Source organism: Salvelinus alpinus, chromosome 10 (assembly GCF_045679555.1).
Source record: "Salvelinus alpinus chromosome 10, SLU_Salpinus.1, whole genome shotgun sequence".
Taxonomy (NCBI): Eukaryota; Metazoa; Chordata; class Actinopteri; order Salmoniformes; family Salmonidae; genus Salvelinus; species Salvelinus alpinus.
Window position 1 is genome coordinate 11,569,507 of NC_092095.1, and position 22,706 is coordinate 11,592,212.

At 43.3% G+C, this 22,706-nt stretch overlaps 1 protein-coding gene across 2 annotated transcripts in view; it reads left to right on the forward strand.

Annotated features, from left to right (window-relative positions):
• LOC139531499 (netrin-G1-like) overlaps positions 1-22,706 on the forward strand; it is a 273,240-nt gene that overhangs the window by 228,912 nt on the left and 21,622 nt on the right. The window lies entirely within an intron of this gene.

The window sequence follows — 22,706 nt, forward strand, 5'->3', positions numbered from 1 at the left end:
TTCTATCCCGTTTCAATATACCTTTGCTTATCCCCTCCATTTTAATTATGCGTGGCGCTTCTAGGGATTCAAAAATTCTATCTGGGCTTGGTGGAAGAAAAGAGGGAGGCTTCACGGAGCGGTTTATGTAGATTGATTTCAGGCAAACTCAAGTTAATCCAGTGTGCAGATGTGCTGTGGATGTGGCGACCGTCTTGCAAAAACACTGCCCCTGTATTTCCATGGAGAGCTCTAGCCAAGCAGATGTAGAGGTATAGAAGCCAGAGTGTGCTATACTGTATGTGTCTTGGATTTATATCTGGCGAGAACATTGTGAGAGGGACTTAGGCAGTTTCTTTGTTTGTTATTGGATGGCGAAGAGATGCAGGGAGCAGTGGGATGGATGTGTAGTGCTGGTACTGGTGGTGCTGGTACGTCAGGAGAATGTAACACAACACTACTGGTCATCTGTCAGGAGAATGTAACAACACAACACTACTGGTCATCTGTCAGGAGAATGTAACAACACAACACTACTGGTTATCTGTCAGGAGAATGTAACAACACAACACTACTGGTCATCTGTCAGGAGAATGTAACAACACAACACTACTGGTCATCTGTCAGGAGAATGTAACAACACAACACTACTGGTCATCTGTCAGGAGAATGTAACAACACAACACTACTGGTCATCTGTCAGGAGAATGTAACAACACAACACTACTGGTCATCTGTCAGGAGAATGTAACAACACAACACTACTGGTCATCTGTCAGGAGAATGTAACAACACAACACAACACTACTGGTCATCTGTCAGGAGAATGTAACAACACAACACTACTGGTCATCTGTCAGGAGAATGTAACAACACAACACTACTGGTCATCTGTCAGGAGAATGTAACAACACAACACTATTGGTCATCTGTCAGGAGAATGTAACAACACAACACTACTGGTCATCTGTCAGGAGAATGTAACAACACAACACTATTGGTCATCTGTCAGGAGAATGTAACAACACAACACTACTGGTCATCTGTCAGGAGAATGTAACAACACAACACTACTGGTCATCTGTCAGGAGAATGTAACAACACAACACTACTGGTCATCTGTCAGGAGAATGTAACAACACAACACTACTGGTCATCTGTCAGGAGAATGTAACAACACAACACTATTGGTCATCTGTCAGGAGAATGTAACAACACAACACTACTGGTCATCTGTCAGGAGAATGTAACAACACAACACTACTGGTCATCTGTCAGGAGAATGTAACAACACAACACTATTGGTCATCTGTCAGGAGAATGTAACAACACAACACTATTGGTCATCTGTCAGGAGAATGTAACAACACAACACTACTGGTCATCTGTCAGGAGAATGTAACAACACAACACTACTGGTCATCTGTCAGGAGAATGTAACAACACAACACTACTGGTCATCTGTCAGGAGAATGTAACAACACAACACTATTGGTCATCTGTCAGGAGAATGTAACAACACAACACTACTGGTCATCTGTCAGGAGAATGTAACAACACAACACTACTGGTTATCTGTCAGGAGAATGTAACAACACAACACTATTGGTCATCTGTCAGGAGAATGTAACAACACAACACTACTGGTCATCTGGCAGGAGAATGTAACAACACAACACTACTGGTCATCTGTCAGGAGAATGTAACAACACAACACTACTGGTCATCTGTCAGGAGAATGTAACAACACAACACTACTGGTCATCTGTCAGGAGAATGTAACAACACAACACTACTGGTCATCTGTCAGGAGAATGTAACAACACAACACTACTGGTCATCTGTCAGGAGAATGTAACAACACAACACTACTGGTTATCTGTCAGGAGAATGTAACAACACAGCACTACTGGTCATCTGTCAGGAGAATGTAACAACACAACACTACTGGTCATCTGTCAGGAGAATGTAACAACACAACACTACTGGTCATCTGTCAGGAGAATGTAACAACACAACACTACTGGTTATCTGTCAGGAGAATGTAACAACACAACACTACTGGTCATCTGTCAGGAGAATGTAACAACACAACACTACTGGTCATCTGTCAGGAGAATGTAACAACACAACACTACTGGTCATCTGTCAGGAGAATGTAACAACAACACTACTGGTCATCTGTCAGGAGAATGTAACAACACAACACTACTGGTTATCTGTCAGGAGAATGTAACAACACAACACTACTGGTCATCTGTCAGGAGAATGTAACAACACAGCACTACTGGTCATCTGTCAGGAGAATGTAACAACACAACACAACACTACTGGTCATCTGTCAGGAGAATGTAACAACACAACACTACTGGTTATCTGTCAGGAGAATGTAACAACACAACACTACTGGTCATCTGTCAGGAGAATGTAACAACACAACACTATTGGTCATCTGTCAGGAGAATGTAACAACACAACACTACTGGTTATCTGTCAGGAGAATGTAACAACACAACACTACTGGTCATCTGTCAGGAGAATGTAACAACACAACACTATTGGTCATCTGTCAGGAGAATGTAACAACACAACACAACACTACTGGTCATCTGTCAGGATAATGTAACAACACAACACTACTGGTCATCTGTCAGGAGAATGTAACAACACAACACAACACTACTGGTCATCTGTCAGGAGAATGTAACAACACAACACTACTGGTTATCTGTCAGGAGAATGTAACAACACAACACTACTGGTCATCTGTCAGGAGAATGTAACAACACAACACTACTGGTCATCTGTCAGGAGAATGTAACAACACAACACTACTGGTCATCTGTCAGGAGAATGTAACAACACAACACTACTGGTCATCTGTCAGGAGAATGTAACAACACAACACTACTGGTCATCTGTCAGGAGAATGTAACAACACAACACTACTGGTCATCTGTCAGGAGAATGTAACAACACAACACTACTGGTCATCTGTCAGGAGAATGTAACAACACAACACTACTGGTCATCTGTCAGGAGAATGTAACAACACAACACTACTGGTCATCTGTCAGGAGAATGTAACAACACAACACTACTGGTCATCTGTCAGGAGAATGTAACAACACAACACTACTGGTCATCTGTCAGGAGAATGTAACAACACAACACTACTGGTCATCTGTCAGGAGAATGTAACAACACAACACTACTGAACATCTGTCAGGAGATTGTAACAACACAACACAACACTACTGGTCATCTGCCAGGAGAATGTAACAACACAACACTACTGGTCATCTGTCAGGAGAATGTAACAACACAACACTACTGGTCATCTGTCAGGAGAATGTAACAACACAACACTACTGGTCATCTGTCAGGAGAATGTAACAACACAACACTACTGGTCATCTGTCAGGAGAATGTAACAACACAACACTACTGGTCATCTGTCAGGAGAATGTAACAACACAACACTACTGGTCATCTGTCAGGAGAATGTAACAACACAACACTACTGGTCATCTGTCAGGAGAATGTAACAACACAACACTACTGGTTATCTGTCAGGAGAATGTAACAACACAACACTACTGGTCATCTGTCAGGAGAATGTAACAACACAACACTACTGGTCATCTGTCAGGAGAATGTAACAACACAACACAACACTACTGGTCATCTGCCAGGAGAATGTAACAACACAACACTACTGGTCATCTGTCAGGAGAATGTAACAACACAACACTACTGGTCATCTGTCAGGAGAATGTAACAACACAGCACTACTGGTCATCTGTCAGGAGAATGTAACAACACAACACTATTGGTTATCTGTCAGGAGAATGTAACAACACAACACTACTGGTCATCTGTCAGGAGAATGTAACAACACAACACAACACTACTGGTCATCTGTCAGGAGAATGTAACAACACAACACTACTGGTCATCTGTCAGGAGAATGTAACAACACAACACTACTGGTCATCTGTCAGGAGAATGTAACAACACAACACAACACTACTGGTCATCTGTCAGGAGAATGTAACAACACAACACTACTGGTCATCTGTCAGGAGAATGTAACAACACAACACTACTGGTCATCTGTCAGGAGAATGTAACAACACAACACTACTGGTCATCTGTCAGGAGAATGTAACAACACAACACTACTGGTCATCTGTCAGGAGAATGTAACAACACAACACTACTGGTCATCTGTCAGGAGAATGTAACAACACAACACTACTGGTCATCTGTCAGGAGAATGTAACAACACAACACTACTGGTCATCTGTCAGGAGAATGTAACAACACAACACTATTGGTCATCTGTCAGGAGAATGTAACAACACAACACTACTGGTCATCTGTCAGGAGAATGTAACAACACAACACTACTGGTCATCTGTCAGGAGAATGTAACAACACAACACTATTGGTCATCTGTCAGGAGAATGTAACAACACAACACTATTGGTCATCTGTCAGGAGAATGTAACAACACAACACTACTGGTCATCTGTCAGGAGAATGTAACAACACAACACTACTGGTCATCTGTCAGGAGAATGTAACAACACAACACTACTGGTCATCTGTCAGGAGAATGTAACAACACAACACTATTGGTCATCTGTCAGGAGAATGTAACAACACAACACTACTGGTCATCTGTCAGGAGAATGTAACAACACAACACTACTGGTTATCTGTCAGGAGAATGTAACAACACAACACTATTGGTCATCTGTCAGGAGAATGTAACAACACAACACTACTGGTCATCTGGCAGGAGAATGTAACAACACAACACTACTGGTCATCTGTCAGGAGAATGTAACAACACAACACTACTGGTCATCTGTCAGGAGAATGTAACAACACAACACTACTGGTCATCTGTCAGGAGAATGTAACAACACAACACTACTGGTCATCTGTCAGGAGAATGTAACAACACAACACTACTGGTCATCTGTCAGGAGAATGTAACAACACAACACTACTGGTTATCTGTCAGGAGAATGTAACAACACAGCACTACTGGTCATCTGTCAGGAGAATGTAACAACACAACACTACTGGTCATCTGTCAGGAGAATGTAACAACACAACACTACTGGTCATCTGTCAGGAGAATGTAACAACACAACACTACTGGTTATCTGTCAGGAGAATGTAACAACACAACACTACTGGTCATCTGTCAGGAGAATGTAACAACACAACACTACTGGTCATCTGTCAGGAGAATGTAACAACACAACACTACTGGTCATCTGTCAGGAGAATGTAACAACAACACTACTGGTCATCTGTCAGGAGAATGTAACAACACAACACTACTGGTTATCTGTCAGGAGAATGTAACAACACAACACTACTGGTCATCTGTCAGGAGAATGTAACAACACAGCACTACTGGTCATCTGTCAGGAGAATGTAACAACACAACACAACACTACTGGTCATCTGTCAGGAGAATGTAACAACACAACACTACTGGTTATCTGTCAGGAGAATGTAACAACACAACACTACTGGTCATCTGTCAGGAGAATGTAACAACACAACACTATTGGTCATCTGTCAGGAGAATGTAACAACACAACACTACTGGTTATCTGTCAGGAGAATGTAACAACACAACACTACTGGTCATCTGTCAGGAGAATGTAACAACACAACACTATTGGTCATCTGTCAGGAGAATGTAACAACACAACACAACACTACTGGTCATCTGTCAGGATAATGTAACAACACAACACTACTGGTCATCTGTCAGGAGAATGTAACAACACAACACAACACTACTGGTCATCTGTCAGGAGAATGTAACAACACAACACTACTGGTTATCTGTCAGGAGAATGTAACAACACAACACTACTGGTCATCTGTCAGGAGAATGTAACAACACAACACTACTGGTCATCTGTCAGGAGAATGTAACAACACAACACTACTGGTCATCTGTCAGGAGAATGTAACAACACAACACTACTGGTCATCTGTCAGGAGAATGTAACAACACAACACTACTGGTCATCTGTCAGGAGAATGTAACAACACAACACTACTGGTCATCTGTCAGGAGAATGTAACAACACAACACTACTGGTCATCTGTCAGGAGAATGTAACAACACAACACTACTGGTCATCTGTCAGGAGAATGTAACAACACAACACTACTGGTCATCTGTCAGGAGAATGTAACAACACAACACTACTGGTCATCTGTCAGGAGAATGTAACAACACAACACTACTGGTCATCTGTCAGGAGAATGTAACAACACAACACTACTGGTCATCTGTCAGGAGAATGTAACAACACAACACTACTGAACATCTGTCAGGAGATTGTAACAACACAACACAACACTACTGGTCATCTGCCAGGAGAATGTAACAACACAACACTACTGGTCATCTGTCAGGAGAATGTAACAACACAACACTACTGGTCATCTGTCAGGAGAATGTAACAACACAACACTACTGGTCATCTGTCAGGAGAATGTAACAACACAACACTACTGGTCATCTGTCAGGAGAATGTAACAACACAACACTACTGGTCATCTGTCAGGAGAATGTAACAACACAACACTACTGGTCATCTGTCAGGAGAATGTAACAACACAACACTACTGGTCATCTGTCAGGAGAATGTAACAACACAACACTACTGGTTATCTGTCAGGAGAATGTAACAACACAACACTACTGGTCATCTGTCAGGAGAATGTAACAACACAACACTACTGGTCATCTGTCAGGAGAATGTAACAACACAACACAACACTACTGGTCATCTGCCAGGAGAATGTAACAACACAACACTACTGGTCATCTGTCAGGAGAATGTAACAACACAACACTACTGGTCATCTGTCAGGAGAATGTAACAACACAGCACTACTGGTCATCTGTCAGGAGAATGTAACAACACAACACTATTGGTTATCTGTCAGGAGAATGTAACAACACAACACTACTGGTCATCTGTCAGGAGAATGTAACAACACAACACAACACTACTGGTCATCTGTCAGGAGAATGTAACAACACAACACTACTGGTCATCTGTCAGGAGAATGTAACAACACAACACTACTGGTCATCTGTCAGGAGAATGTAACAACACAACACAACACTACTGGTCATCTGTCAGGAGAATGTAACAACACAACACTACTGGTCATCTGTCAGGAGAATGTAACAACACAACACTACTGGTCATCTGTCAGGAGAATGTAACAACACAACACTACTGGTCATCTGTCAGGAGAATGTAACAACACAACACTACTGGTCATCTGTCAGGAGAATGTAACAACACAACACTACTGGTCATCTGTCAGGAGAATGTAACAACACAACACTACTGGTCATCTGTCAGGAGAATGTAACAACACAACACTACTGGTCATCTGTCAGGAGAATGTAACAACACAACACTACTGGTCATCTGTCAGGAGAATGTAACAACACAACACTACTGGTCATCTGTCAGGAGAATGTAACAACACAACACTACTGGTCATCTGTCAGGAGAATGTAACAACACAACACTACTGGTCATCTGTCAGGAGAATGTAACAACACAACACTACTGGTCATCTGTCAGGAGAATGTAACAACACAACACTACTGGTCATCTGTCAGGAGAATGTAACAACACAACACTACTGGTTATCTGTCAGGAGAATGTAACAACACAACACTACTGGTCATCTGTCAGGAGAATGTAACAACACAACACTACTGGTCATCTGTCAGGAGAATGTAACAACACAACACTATTGGTCATCTGTCAGGAGAATGTAACAACACAACACTACTGGTCATCTGTCAGGAGAATGTAACAACACAACACTACTGGTCATCTGTCAGGAGAATGTAACAACACAACACAACTGGTCATCTGTCAGGAGAATGTAACAACACAACACTACTGGTCATCTGTCAGGAGAATGTAACAACACAACACTATTGGTTATCTGTCAGGAGAATGTAACAACACAACACTACTGGTCATCTACATTGTGAAGACAATAGCATTTGGTTTCACCTCTTGTTTCTTCCAAATGGTAAACCTGAGTAGATTCCAGGCAACATGATTCAACAGACTGCATCTGTAACAGTCAGGGTAACCTTACTGTATGCCACAATAGTAAGATGTTCCTACAGTGCAATGAAAGTGAAAACATTGTGGGTATTAATTCCTCTAATATTTGCAGTCTCAGAATATAACATGAAATATATAGGATATATACAGTGGGGAGAACAAGTATTTGATACACTGACGATTTTGCAGGTTTTTCTACTTACAAAGCATGTAGAGGTCTGTAATGTTTATCATAGGTACACTTCAACTGTGAGAGAAGGAATCTAAAACAAAAATCCAGAAAATCACATTGTATGATTTTTAAGTAATTAATTGGCATTTTATTGCATGACATAAGTATTTGATACATCAGAAAAGCAGAACTTAATATTTGGTACAGAAACCTTAGTTTGCAATTACAGAGATCATACGTTTCCTGTAGTTCTTGACCAGGTTTGCACACACTGCAGCAAGGATTTTGGCCCACTCCTCCATACAGACCTTCTCCAGATCCTTCAGGTTTCGGGGCTGTCGCTGGGCAATACGGACTTTCGGCTCCCTCCAAAGATTTTCTATTGGGTTCAGGTCTGGAGACTGGCTAGGCCACTCCAGGACCTTGAGATGCTTCTTACGGAGCCACTCCTTAGTTGCCCTGGCTGTGTGTTTCGGGTCGTTGTCATGCTGGAAGACCCAGCCACGACCCATCTTCAATGCTCTTACTGAGGGAAGGAGGTTGTTGGTCAAGATCTCGCGATACATGGCCCCATCCATCCTCCCCTCAATACGGTGCAGTCGTCCTGTCCCCTTTGCAGAAAAGCATCCCCAAAGAATGATGTTTCCACCTCCATGCTTCATGGTTGGGATGGTGTTCTTGGGGTTGTACTCATCCTTCTTCTTCCTCCAAACACGGCGAGTGGAGTTTAGACCAAAAAGCTCTATTTTTGTCTCATCAGACCACATGACCTTCTCCCATTCCTCCTCTGGATCATCCAGATGGTCATTGGCAAACTTCAGACGGGCCTGGACATGCGCTGGCTTGAGCAGGGGGACCTTGCGTGCGCTGCAGGATTTTAATCCATGACGGCGTAGTGTGTTACTAATGGTTTTCTTTGAGACTGTGGTCCCAGCTCTCTTCAGGTCATTGACCAGGTCCTGCCGTGTAGTTCTGGGCTGATCCCTCACATTCCTCATGATCATTGATGCCCCACGAGGTGAGATCTTGCATGGAGCCCCAGACCGAGGGTGATTGACCGTCATCTTGAACTTCTTCCATTTTCTAATAATTGTGCCAACAGTTGTTGCCTTCTCACCAAGCTGCTTGCCTATTGTCCTGTAGCCCATCCCAGCCTTGTACAGGTCTACAATTTATCCCTGATGTCCTTACACAGCTCTCTGGTCTTGGCCATTGTGGAGAGGTTGGAGTCTGTTTGATTGAGTGTGTGGACAGGTGTCTTTTATACAGGTAACGAGTTCAAACAGGTGCAGTTAATACAGGTAATGAGTGGAGAACAGGAGGGCTTCTTAAAGAAAAACTAACAGGTCTGTGAGAGCCGGAATTCTTACTGGTTGGTAGGTGATCAAATACTTATGTCATGCAATAAAATGCAAATTAATTACTTAAAAATCATACAATGTGATTTTCTGGATTTTTGTTTTAGATTCCGTCTCTCACAGTTGAAGTGTACCTATGATAAAAATGACAGACCTCTACATGCTTTGTAAGTAGGAAAACCTGCAAAATCGGCAGTGTATCAAATACTTGTTCTCCCCACTGTATATATATATATATATATAGCATCACCTATCTCACTCTTCATTTAATAATTCATATCAGACCATTTTTTAGTACAATAGGAATGTGTATGATGCTTAGTGCTTTAAGCCCTTAAAACTTTATATTATTTAATGTTTAACAAAAAATATCATGCTTTTGTTTATTTATGTGTTTATTTGTTTTTCTTCTTTTTGTTTTATTTGTCTAGTAGCTCATCAAGTTGATTTGTCAACTGTCCCTTCAGATCAAGTTACAAACAGCAAGAGAGGTATGAGGCCCTCAGATTCGTACAGTTCTCCCTGTGTCAGCTGTGGTCCAAACCCCCACTGTATGAATCTACATTGGCCACTGTAGGTACCTGGCCCCAACCCTGTAGTACCTTCACAGTACTAATACACAACTATCCCCCTGAAAGGAATCTCCTGTATACAGAAAGAATGGAGTTTGCTTTGCGGTATGGACATGTGGTACACACTTTCCGTAAAGGTGTAGGTTGTGTAATCGTATGTCTATCTGGATCTAGTTTAATTGTTACAAGTGATATTGAATACACTTATTCACAGTGAAAAATAATAGGGACGCTCTGTAACATATCATTGTAATGCCTCACATTACAAATATTCTAGAATATGTTTCATAGATATTACTTTAGTCATGATAAATCATGTAACCGTATTTTAGGAGCAGGGTTTTAGAGCAGATAGCAGAAACATTCTGAGAACTTAAATGAACTGTGCAACTTGGCAACAACTAGACCAGCACAGGATTCTCTACCGTGGATAGAGTTGAGTAGGCTAGCTAGGCCACTGTCTTCCGTTTTCCAAGCTCTATGCCTCTTGTGGTGACCGACTGAAAGACCTGACCTCAATCCAGACCTTAATAACCACAATCCCTCCTAAAAGCCCCTGTAGCTCAGAGAGAACTATCTGTCTGTCAAACTGCCTCTATCTAACTGCCTGTAGCTCAGAGAGGACTGTATGTCTGTCTAACTTCCTGTAGCTCAGAGAGAACTGTCTGTCCGTCTAACTTCCTGTAGCTCAGAGAGAACTGTCTGTCTGTCTAACTTCCTGTAGCTCAGAGAGGACTGTCTGTCTGTCAAACTGCCTGTAGCTCAGAGAGGCATGTCTGTCTGTCTAACTGCCTGTTGTTCAGAGAGGACTGTTTGTCTTTCAAACTGCCTGTAGCTCAGAGAGGACTGTCTGTCTGTCAAACTGCCTGTTGTTCAGAGAGGACTGTCTGTCTGTCTTTCAAACTGCCTGTAGCTCAGAGAGGCCTGTCTGTCTGTCTAACTGCCTGTAGCTCAGAGAGGACTGTCTGTCTGTCAAACTGCCTGTAGCTCAGAGAGGACTGTCTGTCTGTCAAACTGCCTGTAGCTCAGAGAGGCCTGTCTGTCTGTTAAACTGCCTGTAGCTCAGAGAGGACTGTCTGTCTGTCAAACTGCCTGTAGCTCAGAGAGGCCTGTCTGTCTGTTAAACTGCCTGTAGCTCAGAGAGGACTGTCTGTCTGTCAAACTGCCTGTAGCTCAGAGAGGACTGTCTGTCTGTCAAACTGCCTATCTGACTCTATGGCTGATCTGGGCAGACTAGGTGTCACACACAAGGTTGATCTGGAACGGGTCCTTCTGTGATTGGCATACCTGCCTGACGTTGTGTGACTAGTCAGTAGATACAAGGCACAGCCTGACTCCCAATCTGGCATCTAATACTACACAATACTACACTACACATCACTCAACGATATGTTGCCTTTGCCACACCTCTGCATACATTCAACTGCTTTTAATGCAAAGTGCCTTTTTTTTTTGTTGCAAGGTATTTATTGGCTGGGAGGTTTGGTGGGTGGCTGTGACATGTATCAAGTCTTTCTCAAAACACTGGTTCTCTATAGAAACCACATGTATTTATTTATATTTGTGTTCTAGTTGCATGCCTCTGTGGTTTAGGATGACAGTGGTGTGTGAACGTTAAAGGGGCCAGTCGATTACACTAGGACTACAGGTGCAGCTGCTCCTCTCCTGCTAACCTCACAACGGACACACAGTAGGACAAATCAACTCGTCTAGTTGTACATTTCAGAGTGTGGAGATACACACTTACACCTTGCCCATGTTGAGATTTACATCCCCCAACTAGACTCGTCTTTTTTTTTTTTGGTTCCTGTGTCGTACTGTGTGTTCCAGTCCCCCCCCCCCCCCCCCCCTGTCAAAATCCTTCCATTGTGGTGTGCTTGAAGCTTGAAGCGAACGTCTCGTACTCTCTCCCTCTTAACAACAAGCTTTTCCATAGTCCCAGGGTGAACTGATGTCTAATGCTCTCTACTCCTCATCACCTAACAATCGCCTCAACCTCAACCCCCATCTCTCCATCCTAACCTGGCATGTGACGGTGTCTCCTCGCTCTACCTTGCTACTACCACCAGCGCCACTCGTCGCAGCACACAACCTAACCCAACCACACCTCAAAGATGACCCCTTGGTCTCTCTCCACCTTTCCTTCTTTGCAAGACTGCGAATGCTTCGGCCACTCCAACCGCTGCAGCTACATCGAGCTGCTAAACTCTGTCATTTGCGTGAGTTGTAAACACAACACAAGGGGCCAGCACTGCCAGGATTGCAAACAGGGCTACTTCCGAAATAACTCCGCAGAGCTGGAAGATGAGAATGTGTGTCTAGGTCAGTTCCCTCACCACTGTCACTGTCATCATCAGCACTGCTCATACCAGCTAATCTTCCACATGACCCCACCACGTTTATACCACCCTATGACCCTCACCGTTCACCTTTCAAACTTTTACCATAGTGCGTCAAACCTTCAAACCTTCAAACCTTCATGTCTCGTGTTTTTCAACGTCTCTTTTCTTGATGCTGTCTTCGTCCCGTCTTCCTCACTTTCTTCTGTCCATATGATTGTGACATCACTCACTTCCTTCTCCACAGGGCCTATGTTTTAAACCAGCTGTTAGTCATCACAATCATTATACTTGACCATTTTAAAGAGTATTACCCAGAAATCTGTACCGTTACCCTCTTTTTTCAAACTGACTTGACTATTTACAGATTATATTATGGCATTCAGGATGGTATTGAAGCTGTCTATGTAATGGCAGACGTTTTATTTCCCTTCTTTTAGAAGCAACGGATCATTCCACATGCTGATAATGTTTTTTTCACAAATAACCATAAACAGGAAGCTGTTCTTCACTCATTTAACTCCATTTATATTCTATAACCACAAACAGGAAGCTGTTCTTCACACGTTTAACTCCATGCATATTCTATAACCTCAAACAGGAAGCTGTTCTTCACATGTTTAACTCCATGCATATTCTATAACCACAAACAGGAAGCTGTTCTTCACTCATTTAACTCCATGCATATTCTATAACCTCAAACAGGAAGTTGTTCTTCACACGTTTAACTCCATGCATATTCTATAACCTCAAACAGGAAGCTGTTCTTAACACGTTTAACTCCATGCATATTCTATAACCTCAAACAGGAAGTTGTTCTTCACACGTTTAACTCCATGCATATTCTATAACCACAAACAGGAAGCTGTTCTTCACACGTTTAACTCCATTTATATTCTATAACCACAAACAGGAAGCTGTTCTTCACACGTTTAACTCCATGCATATTCTATAACCTCAAACAGGAAGCTGTTCTTCACACGTTTAACTCCATGCATATTCTATAACCACAAACAGGAAGTTGTTCTTCACACATTTAACTCCATGCATATTCTATAACCTCAAACAGGAAGCTGTTCTTCACACGTTTAACTCCATGCATATTCTATAACCACAAACAGGAAGCTGTTCTTCACACGTTTAACCCCATGCATATTCTATAACCACAAACAGGAAGCTGTTCTTCACACGTTTAACTCCATGCATATTCTATAACCACAAACAGGAAGCTGTTCTTCACACGTTTAACCCCATGCATATTCTATAACCACAAACAGGAAGCTGTTCTTCACACGTTTAACTCCATGCATATTCTATATCCTCAAACAGGAAGCTGTTCTTCACACGTTTAACTCCATGCATATTCTATAACCACAAACAGGAAGCTGTTCTTCACACGTTTAACCCCATGCATATTCTATAACCACAAACAGGAAGCTGTTCTTCACACGTTTAACTCCATGCATATTCTATATCCTCAAACAGGAAGCTGTTCTTCACATGTTTAACCCCATGCATATTCTATAACCACAAACAGGAAGCTGTTCTTCACTCATTTAACTCCATGCATATTCTATAACCTCAAACAGGAAGTTGTTCTTCACACGTTTAACTCCATGCATATTCTATAACCTCAAACAGGAAGCTGTTCTTAACACGTTTAACTCCATGCATATTCTATAACCTCAAACAGGAAGTTGTTCTTCACACGTTTAACTCCATGCATATTCTATAACCACAAACAGGAAGCTGTTCTTCACACGTTTAACTCCATGCATATTCTATAACCTCAAACAGGAAGTTGTTCTTCACACGTTTAACTCCATGCATATTCTGTAACATCAAACAGGAAGCTGTTCTTCACACGTTTAACTCCATGCATATTCTATAACCACAAACAGGAAGCTGTTCTTAACACGTTTAACTCCATGCATATTCTATAACCACAAACAGGAAGTTGTTCTTCACACGTTTAACCCCATGCATATTCTATAACCACAAACAGGAAGCTGTTCTTCACACGTTTAACTCCATGCATATTCTATAACCACAAACAGGAAGCTGTTCTTCACACGTTTAACTGCATTTATATTCTATAACCACAAACAGGAAGCTGTTCTTAACACGTTTAACTCCATGCATATTCTATAACCTCAAACAGGAAGTTGTTCTTCACACGTTTAACTCCATGCATATTCTATATCCTCAAACAGGAAGATGTTCTTCACACGTTTAACTCCATGCATATTCTGTAACATCAAACAGGAAGCTGTTCTTCACTCGTCTTCCTCACTTTCTTCTGTTAATTAGATTGTGACATCACTCACTTCCTTCTCCACAGGGCCTATGTTTTAAATCAGCTGTTAGTCATCACAATCATTATACTTGACCATTTTAAAGAGTATTACCCAGAAATCTGTACCGTTACCCTCTTTTCTCAAACTGACTTGACTATTTACAGATTATATTATGGCATTCAGGATGGTATTGAAGCTGTCTATGTAATGGCAGACGTTTTATTTCCCTTCTTTTAGAAGCAACGGATCATTCCACATGCTGATAATGTTTTTTTCACAAATAACCATAAACAGGAAGCTGTTCTTCACTCATTTAACTCCATTTATATTCTATAACCACAAACAGGAAGCTGTTCTTCACATGTTTAACTCCATGCATATTCTATAACCACAAACAGGAAGCTGTTCTTCACTCATTTAACTCCATGCATATTCTATAACCTCAAACAGGAAGTTGTTCTTCACACGTTTAACTCCATGCATATTCTATAACCTCAAACAGGAAGCTGTTCTTAACACGTTTAACTCCATGCATATTCTATAACCTCAAACAGGAAGTTGTTCTTCACACGTTTAACTCCATGCATATTCTATAACCACAAACAGGAAGCTGTTCTTCACACGTTTAACTCCATGCATATTCTATAACCCCAAACAGGAAGCTGTTCTTCTCATGTTTAACTCCATGCATATTCTATAACCACAAACAGGAAGCTGTTCTTCACACGTTTAACTCCATGCATATTCTATAACCACAAACAGGAAGCTGTTCTTCACACGTTTAACTCCATGCATATTCTATAACCTCAAACAGGAAGTTGTTCTTCACACGTTTAACTCCATGCATATTCTATAACCTCAAACAGGAAGTTGTTCTTCACACGTTTAACCCCATGCATATTCTATAACCACAAACAGGAAGCTGTTCTTCACACGTTTAACTCCATGCATATTCTATAACCACAAACAGGAAGTTGTTCTTCACACGTTTAACCCCATGCATATTCTATAACCACAAACAGGAAGCTGTTCTTCACACGTTTAACTCCATGCATATTCTATAACCTCAAACAGGAAGTTGTTCTTCACACGTTTAACTCCATGCATATTCTATAACCTCAAACAGGAAGTTGTTCTTCACACGTTTAACTCCATGCATATTCTATATCCTCAAACAGGAAGATGTTCTTCACACGTTTAACTCCATGCATATTCTATAACCACAAACAGGAAGCTGTTCTTCACATGTTTAACTCCATGCATATTCTATAACCACAAACAGGAAGCTGTTCTTCACTCATTTAACTCCATTTATATTCTATAACCGCAAACAGGAAGTTGTTCTTCACACGTTTAACTCCATGCATATTCTATATCCACAAACAGGAAGCTGTTCTTCACACGTTTAACTCCATGCATATTCTATAACCACAAACAGGAAGCTGTTCTTCACACGTTTAACTCCATGCATATTCTATAACCTCAAACAGGAAGTTGTTCTTCACACGTTTAACTCCATGCATATTCTGTAACATCAAACAGGAAGCTGTTCTTCACACGTTTAACTCCATGCATATTCTATAACCACAAACAGGAAGTTGTTCTTCACACGTTTAACCCCATGCATATTCTATAACCACAAACAGGAAGCTGTTCTTCACACGTTTAACTCCATGCATATTCTATAACCACAAACAGGAAGTTGTTCTTCACACGTTTAACCCCATGCATATTCTATAACCACAAACAGGAAGCTGTTCTTCACACGTTTAACTCCATGCATATTCTATAACCTCAAACAGGAAGTTGTTCTTCACACGTTTAACTCCATGCATATTCTATAACCTCAAACAGGAAGTTGTTCTTCACACGTTTAACTCCATGCATATTCTATATCCTCAAACAGGAAGATGTTCTTCACACGTTTAACTCCATGCATATTCTATAACCACAAACAGGAAGCTGTTCTTCACATGTTTAACTCCATGCATATTCTATAACCACAAACAGGAAGCTGTTCTTCACTCATTTAACTCCATTTATATTCTATAACCACAAACAGGAAGCTGTTCTTCACACGTTTAACTCCATGCATATTCTATATCCTCAAACAGGAAGCTGTTCTTCACACGTTTAACTCCATGCATATTCTATGGTGGGCCCCTGTGTTGTGTACCATCATGTGACATAGCATCATTTTATCCTGTATTTTAAGCCTTATTCCAAAATGAGAATTACACCAAAAAACAACGTCTCAAAATGTCTGAGGCCATCTGACATAAAAAGAAAAAAGAGGCGGTTTGATGAAAAAATTTGAATATATCCAGGCATGTCACATGACTGCGCAAAACACAGGGTCCTATAAGACATGTCAGCATGAGAGTTGCCTCAACGTTATGTATCGATACTGTAGGCTTTACGGTATACTTTCCAACATTTCTTTCCATCTGTGTTAGTGTTTCGGGACTGTGCAACACCCTGCCCAGAGCACCCTACTGTAGAATAAACACGTTGATACAATACACCCTTGTATAACCAGAGTTGGTGTCAATTCCATTTCAATTCCAGTCCATTCAGGAAGTACACTGAAATTCCAATTCTCTACAATGCTTTTCAAATAGGACAATTTAGAATTGGAATTTGGTTTACTTTATGAAATTTACTGGAAGTGACCCCGATCATGTTGAATACAACCTAGAATACACCTCTGGAAAATGGAAAATAGTAAACCGACCTTCCACCCCAAATCCAGGTGTTTCTTCCTGCTCGAAGGGGAGTCTAATGAACTCACACACTCCACACGTAAGCCCTGAGGTGACGAAGGTGGCACTTGGTGCATATGTCAAGTGCTAGGCCCAACGCTGTCCAGGAATAGCAGTGAAATTCCATCAGAAGCCTTTATAGACTGCGTCTGAAATGACATCCTATTCCCTATATAGTGCACTACTTTTGACCTCATCCCTATAGGCAATAGAGTGACATTTCGGACCCAGATATATATCTTACAAAAGCTTCAATAGCTATACAGCAAACATGCAGATAGGGAAAGAAGAGTTTTGTAAGGCTTATATGCTCACAAACAGGATTTGGAAAGACCTTTAAATGTTGATGATGGTAAAGGCCATTTTAGGTGTGGCTGATGATGGTTGATGCTTCATTTTGTCAACACATTATTTTACCCAGATAATTTCCAGTTGAGGTATTAGTCAAATAAGCAGTATACAAAAAAAAACATTTGCCCTGTAGTTTTATCAAGTCAACCTATGGGTTTTCAGCGGGGTTATATTCCCATGTAATATAAGTGGGGCACCACACATATGGAATCATGTAGAAACCAAAAAAGTGTTAAACCAATCAAAATAGAATAGATTCTTCAAAGTAGCCACCCTTTGCCTTGATGAAAGCTTTGCACACTCTTGGCATTCTTTTAAGCAGCTTCATGAGGTAATCACCTGGAATGCATTTCAATTAACAGGTGTGCCTTGTTAAAAGTTTATTTGTGGAATTTCTTTCCTTCTTAATGCGTTTGAGCCAATCAGTTGTGTTGTGACAAGGTAGTGGTGGTATACAGAAGATAGGCCTATTTAGTAAAAGGCCAAGGCCATATTATGGCAAGAACAGCTCAAATAAGCGAAGAGAAATGATAGTCCGTCTGTCACGATCGTCGTAAGAACATTCGGACCAAAGCGCAGCGTGAAATCGGTTCGACATTTTTATTATAAGTGAACCGCACAACAAAACAATAAAGAATAAATAACACGTGAACTACGAGTGCTCACAGGCAACTACACATAAACAAGATCCCACAAAAACCATTGGGGAAATGGCTGCCTAAATATGATCCCCAATCAAAGACAACGCTAAACAGCTGCCTCTGATTGGGAACCATACCAGGCCAACATAGAAATGAAACAACCTAGATTACCCACCCTAGTCACACCCCGACCTAACCAAAATAGAGAATACAAAGGCTCTCTATGGTCAGGCCGTGACAGTACCCCCCCAAAGGTGCGGACTCTGGCCGCAAAACCTGACTCTATAGGGGAGGGTCCGGGTGAGCATATAGCGTTGGTGGCGGCTCCGGTGCGGGGCGAAGTACCAACTCCGCTCGCAGATCCGCCGGCATCGGTTGCGGCTCTGGTGCTGGACAAAGAACCCGCTCATCCCGCGGATCCAGCATCGGTGGCGGCTCTGGTGCGGGACTTTGCCCCCGCCCAGACCACGGGTCCGGCCAAGAAGCCGGGTAGAACGCCGTGCATGGACTGGGCCTCGGCGCAGAGGAAGACCCCGGCCATGGAGCTGGGGTGAACGCCACACCCGGACTGGGCACCGGCGCTGAGGAAGGCTCCGGCCATGGAGCTAAGTTGGCAGCCGTGCCCGGACTTGGCACTGGCGCAGAGGAAGGCTCCGGCCTTGGAGCGGGACTGGACGCCGTGCCTGGACTTGGCACCGGCGCAGAGGAAGGCTCCGGCCTTGGAGCGGGACTGGACGCCGTGCCTGGACTGGACATCGGCGCAGAGGAAGAGTCCTGACATGGAGCGAACTGGACGCCGTGCCTGGACTGGGCACCGGTGCAGAAGAAGGCTCCGGCCATGGAGCTGAGTTGGCCACCGTACCTGGACTGGGCACCGGTGCAGAGGAAGGCTCCGGCCTTGGAGCTGGACTGGACGCCTTGCCTGGAAGCTCCGGACCATTAACCCTCGCTGGAGGTTCCAGAACGTTGACCGTAGCTGGAGTTTCCGGACCGTGGACCGTCGCTGGAGGTTCCGGACCGTGGACCGTCGCAGGAGGTTCCGGACTGTGGACCGTCGTAGAAGGTTCCGGACTGTGTGCCGTCGTAGAAGGTTCCGGACTGTGTGCCGTCGCAGGAGGTTCCGGACTGTGTACCGTCGCAGGAGGTTCCGGACTGTGGACCGTCGTAGGAGGTTCCGGACTGTGGACCGTCGCAGGAGGTTCCGGACTGTGAACCGTCGCCGGAAGCTCGGGACTGTGAACCGTCGCCGGAAGCTCTGGACTGTGAACCGTCGCCGGAAGCTCTGGACTGGGAACCGTCGCCGGAAGCTCTGGACTGGGGACCGTCGCCGGAAGTTCTGGACTGGGGACCGTAGCCGGAAGCTCTGGACTGGGGACCGTAGCCGGAAGCTCTGGATTGGGGACCGTCGCCGGAAACTCTGGACTGGGGACCGTCGCCGGAAGCTCTGGACTGGGGACCGTCACCGGAAGCTCTGGACTGGGGACCGTCGCCGGCAGCTCTGAACTGTGAACCATTGCCGGAAGCCTGGTGCGTGGAGCCCACACAGGTGGCACCTGACTGGTGACACGCACTTCAGGGCAAGTGCGAGGAGCAGGAACAGAACGTACCAGACTGGGAAGGCGCACTGGAGGCCTAGTGCGTGGAGCCCACACAGGTGGCACCTGACTGGTGACACGCACTTCAGGCCTAGTGCGTGGCGCTGGCACAGGACGTACTGGGCTGTGAAGACATACTGGAGACTTGGTGCGTAGAGCCGGCAGACATGGTACCGGACAGATGACCGCTGCTCAAGGCGAGTGCGGAGAGCTGGCACAGGAAGTACTGGGCTTTGGAAGCCTACTGGAGACCTGGTGCGTAGAGCCGGCACAGTTTTTACCAGACTGCTAGCACGCTCCTCAGGACGAGTACGGAGAGCTGACTCAGGTGGCATCAAACTGATGGCACACTCCTTAGGGCAAATGTCGTGCATCATACACCAACACAACAACTCTCTCATTTCTCTCTCCTCCAATTTCTCCATCAACTCACTGACGGTCTCTGACTCTCTCTGTTCACTCTCCTCCAATTTCTCCATCATCTCCCAGATTGGCGCTGGTTCACTGCTCGGCTCCGCCGACCACACCGTGTGCCCCCCCCAAGAATCTTGGGGCTGTTCTTTGGGCTTTCGTTGTGGCCGCGAACCCTGGCGTCGCCGCTGTCTTCCCTTCTTTCCTTGCATCTGCCTCCAAGGAAGAATTTCGTGTCCTCCCATTATTTCCTCCCAAGTCCAGGATATCTTCTCCTCCTTGATCTCCTCCCAAGCCCAGGATACCTTCTCCTCCTGGGCACGCTGCTTGGTCCTGGGGTGGTGGGATCTTCTGTCACGATCGTCGTAAGAACATTCGGACCAAAGCGCAGCGTGAAATCGGTTCGACATTTTTTTATAAGTGAACCGCACAACAAAACAATAAAGAATAAACGACACGTGAAGCTATGGAGTGCTCACCGGTAACTACACATAAACAAGATCCCACAAGAACCATTGGGGAAATGGCTGCCTAAATATGATCCCCAATCAGAGACAACGCTAAACAGATGCCTCTGATTGGGAACCATACCAGGCCAACGTAGAAATGAAACAACCTAGATTACCCACCCTAGTCACACCCCGACCTAACCAACAAAGAGAATACAAAGGCTCTCTATGGTCAGGGCGTGACACCGTCATTACTTTAAGACATGAAGGTCACTCAATTCGGAAATTTCAAAAACCATCAAGCACTATGATGAAACTGGCTCTCATGAGGACCACCACAGGAAAGGAAGACCCAGAGTTACCTCTGCTGCAGAGGATAAGTTCATTAGAGTTACCACCCTCAGAAATTGCAGCCCAAATAATTTCTTCACATAGTTCAAGTAACAGACACATCTCAACATCAACTGTTCAGAGGAGACTGCGTGAATCAGGCCTTCATGGTCGAATTGCTGCATAGAATCCACTACTAAAGGACACCAATAAGAAGAAGAGACTTGCTTGTGCCAAGAAATACGAGCAATGGACATTAGACCGGTAGAATCTGTCTTTTGGTTTGATGAGTCCAAATTTGAGATTTTTGGTTCCAACTGCCGTGTCTTTGTGAGACGCAGAGTAGGTGAACGGATGATCCTGCATGTGTGGTTCCCACTGTGAAGCATGGGGGAGGAGGCGTGATGGTGTGTGGGTGCTTTGCTGGTGACACTGTCAGTGATTTATTTAGATTTCAAGGCTCACTTAACCAGCATGGCTCCCACAGCATTCTGCAATGATGCACCATCCCATCTGGTTTGTGCTTAGTGGGACTATAATTTGTTTTTCAACAGGACAATGACCCAACACACCTCCAGGCTGTGTAAGGGCTATTTGACCAATATGGAGAGTGATGGAGTGCTGCATCAGATGACCTGGCCTCCGCAATCACCCGACCTCAACCCAATTGAGATGGTTTTAGATTAGTTGGACTGCAGAGTGAAGGAAAAGCAGCCAACAAGGGCTTAGCATATGTGGGAACTCCTTCAAGACTGTTGGAAAAGCATTCCTCATGAAGCTGGTTGAGAGAATACCAAGAGGGTGCAAAGCTGTTTTCAAGGAAAAGGGTGGCTAAAAATAAAGAAAAGCCCTTGAATGAGTAGGTGTGTCTAAACTTTTGACTGGTACTGTATATTACAGTACAACAATGCCCATTTCAAAGTTCCCGTGACACATTTCAAACTTTCTCTGAATCATACTTGACAAGTCCAGGCTTTGTAATCCCTCATCCCTATGACATCTCTATCTACATCTACTGTCTCTGTCCCACCTTCTCTGTCGTCATGGTTTCCCTCTAACTTTCACATCAGAAAAAACTTGTCAGAGAGAAAATGTGTAGACTTAATGTCATGTCCTTTTTTCAAATATGGCTACCATATTTAAGAAAATAAGGTTTTGCTTATATCACTGTAAATGTAACTTGTTAAAATGCCCAAAATGTTAAAATTATCCATACAATGTTTACAGTGCTTAATGTCTCATGTTCTTCAATCACTCCTTTTCTTAATTTCACCTCATTACTTTTGAAATGGTAACA